Source organism: Acanthochromis polyacanthus, chromosome 1, assembly GCF_021347895.1.
Source record: "Acanthochromis polyacanthus isolate Apoly-LR-REF ecotype Palm Island chromosome 1, KAUST_Apoly_ChrSc, whole genome shotgun sequence".
Classification (NCBI taxonomy): domain Eukaryota; kingdom Metazoa; phylum Chordata; class Actinopteri; family Pomacentridae; genus Acanthochromis; species Acanthochromis polyacanthus.
Window position 1 is genome coordinate 51,555,723 of NC_067113.1, and position 7,399 is coordinate 51,563,121.

A 7,399-nucleotide genomic window follows, 5' to 3' on the forward strand; every position below is an offset into this window, starting at 1 on the left:
GACAAAAATGTCATAGTTTAGTATGTTGTCCAAAATGTGACAAAAATGTCATAGTTTAGTATGTCATCCAAAATGTGACAAAAACATCATAGTTTAGTATGTCGTCCAAGATGTTAAAAAAAAGGGTCATAGTTTAGTAGGTCGTCCAAATTGTGGAAAAAATGATGTCATAGTTTAGCATGTTGTCTAAAATGTGACAAAAACGTCATAGTTTAGTATGTGGTCCAAAATGTGGAAAAAACATCATAGTTTAGCATGTCATCCAAAATGTGACAAAAACGTCATAGTTGAGCATGTCATCCAAAATGTGACAAAAACGTCATAGTTTAGTATGTCGTCCAAAATGTGGAAAAAATGACGTCATAGTTTAGCATGTTGTCTAAAATGTGACAAAAACGTCACAGTTTAGTATGTCGTCCAAGATGTTAAAAAAAGGGTCATAGTTTAGTAGGTCGTCCAAATTGTGGAAAAAATGATGTCATAGTTTAGCATGTTGTCGAAAATGTGACAAAAACGTCATAGTTTAGTATGTCGTCCAAAATATGACAAAAACGTCATAGTTTACTATGTCGTCCAAAATATGAAAAACACATCATAGTTTAGTATGTGGTCCAAAATGTGGAAAAAACATCATAGTTTAGCATGTCATCCAAAATGTGACAAAAACGTCATAGTTTAGTATGTCGTCCAAAATGTGGAAAAAATGACGTCATAGTTTAGCATGTTGTCTAAAATGTGACAAAAACGTCACAGTTTAGTATGTCGTCCAAAATGTGACAAAAACGTCATAGTTTAGTATGTCGTCCAAAATGTGACAAAAACGTCACAGTTTAGTATGTCGTCCAAAATATGACAAAAACATCATAGTTTAGTATGTCGTCCAAAATGTTGAAAAAACATCATAGTTTAGCATGTCATCCAAAATGTGACAAAAACGTCATAGTTTAGCATCTCGTCCAAAATGTGACAAAAACGTCATAGTTTAGCATGTCATCCAACAGGTAGGGCAAAGGTGTCCAGATAGTTCAGCTGGTTGAGAAGGTGGTTCCTAAACAGGACTGCGTTAGAGACACAGGTTCAATTCCAGCTCATGGTCATTCACTGCAGGGCTTTCCTGTCTTCCTCTCGAATAAGGTGTTGAGTAATACCCACAAAATGACCCAAAAACAACTGAGAAAAATGGTCGTTGTTTCGTATGTGGTCCAAAATATGAAAAAAACATCGTAGTTTAGTATATGTGACAAAAACGTCAAAGTTCAGTACGTCGTCCAAAATATGGGAAAAACAGCGTGATAGTTTAGTGTGTCGTCCAAAATGTGGAGAAAAACGTCACAGTTTAGTATGTCGTCAAAATATGACAAAAATGTCATAGTTTAGTATGTGGTCCAAAATGTGACAAAAACGTCATAGTTTAGTATGTCGTCCAAATTGTGGAAAAAATGACGTCGCAGTTTAGCATGTCGTCCAAAATGTGAAAATAAACCGTCATAGTTTAGTATGTGGTCCAAAATGTGTAAAAAAAAACGTCAGAGTTTAGTATGTCGTCAAAAATATGACAAAAATGTCATCGTTTAGTATGTGGTCAAAAATGTGACAAAACGTTATAGTTTAGTTTGTCGTAAAAAATATGGAAAAATGCATCATAATTTAGTATGTCGTCCAAAATGTGACAAAAATGTCATAGTTTAGTATGTTGTCCAAAATGTGACAAAAATGTCATAGTTTAGTATGTCGTCCAAAATGTGACAAAAATGTCATAGTTTAGTATGTCGTCCAAAATGTTGAAAAAAACGTCATAGTTTAGTATGTCGTCCAAATTGTGGAAAAAATGACGTCATAGTTTAGCATGTTGTCTAAAATGTGACAAAAACATCATAGTTTAGTATGTCATCCAAAATGTGACAAAAACGTTGCAGTTTAGCATATCGTCCAAAATGTGACAAAAACGTCATAGTTTAGTATGTCGTCCAAAATGTGGAGAAAAAGTGTCATAGTTTAGTATGTCGTCCAAAATGTGGAAAAAAAGTCATTGTTTAGTATATCGTCCAAAATGTGGAAAAAACGTCAGAGTTTAGTATGTCGTCAAAAATATGACAAAAATGTCATAGTTTAGTATGTCGTCCAAAATGTGACAGAAACATCATAGTTTAGTATGTCGTCCAAAATGTGACAAAAACATCACAGTTTAGTATGTCGTCCAAAATATGACAAAAATGTCATTGTATGTCGTACAATTTGTGGAAAAAATAACATCATAGTTTAGCATGTTGTCTAAAATGTGACAAAAACGTCATAGTTTAGTATGTCGTCCAAAATGTGACAAACAAGTCATAGTTTAGTATGTCGTCCAAAATGTGACAAAAATGTCATAGTTTAGTATGTTGTCCAAAATGTGACAAAAATGTCATAGTTTAGTATGTCGTCCAAAATGTTGAAAAAAACGTCATAGTTTAGTATGTCGTCCAAATTGTGGAAAAAATGACGTCATAGTTTAGCATGTTGTCTAAAATGTGACAAAAACATCATAGTTTAGTATGTCATCCAAAATGTGACAAAAATGTCATAGTTTAGTATGTCATCCAAAATGTGACAAAAAGGTCATAGTTTAGTATGTTGTCCAAAATATGAAAAAAAACATCATAGTTTATTACGTGATCTAAAATGTGGAAAAAACGTCATAGTTTAGTATGTCATCCAAAATGTGACAAAAACGTCATAGTTTAGTATGTCGTCCAAAATGTGACAAAAACGTTGCAGTTTAGCATATCGTCCAAAATGTGACAAAAACGTCATCGTTTAGTATGTCGTCCAAAATGTGGAGAAAAAGTGTCATAGTTTAGTATGTCGTCCAAAATGTGGAAAAAAAGTCATTGTTTAGTGTATCGTCCAAAATGTGGAAAAAACGTCAGAGTTTAGTATGTCGTCAAAAATATGACAAAAATGTCATAGTTTAGTATGTCGTCCAAAATGTGACAGAAACATCATAGTTTAGTATGTCGTCCAAAATGTGACAAAAACATCACAGTTTAGTATGTCGTCCAAAATATGACAAAATGTCATTGTATGTCGTACAATTTGTGGAAAAAAATAACATCATAGTTCAGCATGTTGTCTAAAATGTGACAAAAACGTCATAGTTTAGTATGTCGTCCAAAATGTGACAAACAAGTCATAGTTTAGTATGTCCAAAATGTGACAACATAATTTAGTACGTGGTCCAAAATGTGGAAAAAACGTCATAGTTTAGTTTGTCATCCAAAATGTGGGGAAAAAAATGTCATTGTTTAGTATGTGGTCCAAAAAGTTTTTTAAAAAGTTTCATAGTTTAGTTTGTGGTTCAAAATGTGGAAAAAAAAGTCAGAGTTTAGTATGTTGTCCAAAATATGACAAAAAAGTCATAGGTTAGTATGTAGTCCAACAAGTTGGAACATGGTGTCCAGATAGCTCAACTAGTAAAGAAGGTGATTTGTAAGTAGAACTGTGTCAGAGACACAGGTTCAATTCCATCTTAGGATCCTTTACTGCATTGGTTTCCTGTTTTCCGCTGTATTTACCTGTTGAATTGAACCCACAAAATGGCCCAAACACAAGTTAGAAAATACATCACAATTTAGTGTTTCAAAATGATGAAAAAATGTCATAGTTTAATGTGTCATCCAAAATGTGACAAAAACGTCATAGTTCAGTATGTCGTCCAACATGTGGGAAAAAAAACCGTCATAGCTTAGTATGTTGTCCAAAATATGACAAAAACATCATAGTTTAGTATGTCGTCCAAAATGTTGAAAAAACGTCATAGTTTAGCATGTCATCCAAAATGTGACATAAACGTCATAGTTTAGCATCTCGTCCAAAATGTGGAAAAAATGACGTCATAGTTTAGCATGTTGTCTAAAATGTGACAAAAACATCATAGTTTAGTATGTCGTCCAAAATGTGGAAAAAACATCATAGTTTAGCATGTCATCCAAAATGTGACAAAAATGTCATAGTTTAGTATGTCATCCAAAATGTGGAAAAAAACGTCAGTTTATTATGTCGTCCAAAATATGAAAAAAAAATCATAGTTTAGTACGTGATCTAAAATGTGGAAAAAACGTCATAGTTTAGCATGTCATCCAAAATGTGACAAAAACGTCATAGTTTAGCATGTCATCCAAAATGTGACAAAAACGTCATAGTTTAGTATGTCGTCCAAAATGTGGAAAAAATGACGTCATAGTTGAGCATGTTGTCTAAAATGTGACAAAAACGTCACAGTTCAGTATGTCGTCCAACATGTGGGAAAAAAAACCGTCATAGCTTAGTATGTCGTCCAAAATATGACAAAAACATCATAGTTTAGTATGTCGTCCAAAATGTTGAAAAAACGTCATAGTTTAGCATGTCATCCAAAATGTGACATAAACGTCATAGTTTAGCATCTCGTCCAAAATGTGACAAAAACGTCATAGTTTAGCATGTCATCCAACAGGTAGGGCAAAGGTGTCCAGATAGTTCAGCTGGTTGAGAAGGTGATTCCTAACCAGGACTGCGTGAGAGACACAGGTTCAATTCCAGCTCATGGTCATTCACTGCAGGGCTTTCCTGCCTTCCTCTCGAATAAGGTGTTGAGTAATACCCACAAAATGACCCAAAAACAACTGAGAAAAATGGTCGTTGTTTAGTATGTGGTCCAAAATATGAAAAAAACATCGTAGTTTAGTATATGTGACAAAAACGTCAAAGTTCAGTACGTCGTCCAAAATATGGAAAAAACAGCGTGATAGTTTAGTATGTCGTCCAAAATGTGGAGAAAAACGTCACAGTTTAGTATGACAAAATGTCATAGTTTAGTATGTGGTCCAAAATGTGACAAAAACGTCATAGTTTAGTATGTTGTCCAAAATGTGAAAATAAACCGTCATAGTTTAGTATGTGATCCAAAATGTGTATAAAAATGTCAGAGTTTAGTATGTCGTCAAAAATATGACAAAAATGTCATAGTTTAGTATGTTGTCCAAAATGTGACAAAACGTTATAGTTTGTCGTAAAAAATATGGAAAAAAGCGTCATAATTTAGTATGTCGTCCAAAATGTGACAAAAATGTCATAGTTTAGTATGTTGTCCAAAATGTGACAAAAATGTCATAGTTTAGTATGTCGTCCAAAATGTTGAAAAAACGTCATAGTTTAGCATGTCATCCAACAGGTAGGGCAAAGGTGTCCAGATAGTTCAGCTGGTTGAGAAGGTGATTCCTAAACAGGACTGCGTGAGAGACACAGGTTCAATTCCAGCTCATGGTCATTCACTGCAGGGCTTTCCTGTCTTCCTCTCGAATAAGGTGTTGAGTAACACCCACAAAATGACCCAAAAACAACTGAGAAAAATGGTCGTTGTTTAGTATGTGGTCCAAAATATGAAAAAAACATCGTAGTTTAGTATATGTGACAAAAACGTCAAAGTTCAGTACGTCGTCCAAAACATGGAAAAAACGGCGTGATAGTTTAGTATGTCGTCCAAAATGTGACAAAAACGTCATCGTTTAGTATGGCGTCCAAAATGTGGAGAAAAGTGTCATAGTTTAGTATGTTGTCCAAAATGTGGGAAAAAAAGTCATTGTTTAGTATATCGTCCAAAATGTGGAAAAAACGTCAGAGTTTAGTATGTCGTCAAAAATATGACAAAAATGTCATAGTTTAGTATGTCGTCCAAAATGTGACAAAAACGTCATAGTTTAGTATGTTGTCCAAAATGTGGAAAAAAAGTGTCATAGTTTAGTATGTCATCCAAAATGTGGAAAAAACATCATAGTTTAGTATGTCGTCCAAAATGTCGAAAAACGTCATAGTTTAGCATGTTGTCTAAAATGTGACAAAAACGTCATAGTTTAGTATGTCGTCCAAAATGTGACAAAAACGTTGCAGTTTAGCATATCGTCCAAAATGTGACAAAAACGTCATCGTTTAGTATGTCGTCCAAAATGTGGAGAAAAAGTGTCATAGTTTAGTATGTCGTCCAAAATGTGGAAAAAAAGTCATTGTTTAGTATATCGTTCAAAATGTGGAAAAAACGTCAGAGTTTAGTATGTCGTCAAAAATATGACAAAAATGTCATAGTTTAGTATGTCGTCCAAAATGTGACAAAAACGTCATAGTTTAGTATGTTGTCCAAAATGTGGAAAAAAAGTGTCATAGTTTAGTATGTCGTCCAAAATGTGGAAAAAACATCATAGTTTAGTATGTCGTCCAAAATGTCGAAAAACGTCATAGTTTAGCATGTTGTCTAAAATGTGACAAAAACATCATAGTTTAGTATGTCATCCAAAATTTGACAAAAACGTCATAGTTTAGTATGTCGTCCAAAATGTGACAAAAACGTCATCGTTTAGTATGTCGTCCAAAATGTGGAGAAAAAGTGTCATAGTTTAGTATGTCGTCCAAAATGTGGAAAAAAAGTCATTGTTTAGTATATCGTCCAAAATGTGGAAAAAACGTCAGAGTTTAGTATGTTGTCAAAAATATGACAAAAATGTCATAGTTTAGTATGTCGTCCAAAATGTGACAAAAACGTCATAGTTTAGTATGTTGTCCAAAATGTGGAAAAAAAGTGTCATAGTTTAGTATGTCATCCAAAATGTGGAAAAAACATCATAGTTTAGTATGTCGTCCAAAATGTCGAAAAACGTCATAGTTTAGCATGTTGTCTAAAATGTGACAAAAACGTCATAGTTTAGTATGTCGTCCAAATGTGACAAAACGTTGCAGTTTAGCATATCGTCCAAAATGTGACAAAAACGTCATCGTTTAGTATGTCGTCCAAATGTGGAGAAAAAGTGTCATAGTTTAGTATGTCGTCCAAAATGTGGAAAAAAAGTCATTGTTTAGTATATCGTCCAAAATGTGGAAAAAACGTCAGAGTTTAGTATGTCGTCAAAAATATGACAAAAATGTCATAGTTTAGTATGTGGTCCAAAATGTGACAAAACGTTATAGTTTAGTATGTCGTAAAAAATATGGAAAAAAGCGTCATAGTTTAGTATGTCGTCCAAAATATGAAAAAACATCATAGTTTCGTATGTCGTCCAAAATGTGGAGAAAAACGTCAGAGTTTAGTATGTCGTCAAAATATGACAAAAATGTCATAGTTTAGTATGTGGTCCAAAATGTGACAAAAACGTCATAGTTTAGTATGTTGTCCAAAATGTGAAAATAAACCGTCATAGTTTAGTATGTGATCCAAAATGTGTATAAAAATGTCAGAGTTTAGTATGTCGTCAAAAATATGACAAAAATGTCATAGTTTAGTATGTTGTCCAAAATGTGACAAAACGTTATAGTTTGTCGTAAAAAATATGGAAAAAAGCGTCATAATTTAGTATGTCGTCCAAAATGTGACAAAAATGTCATAGTTTAGTAT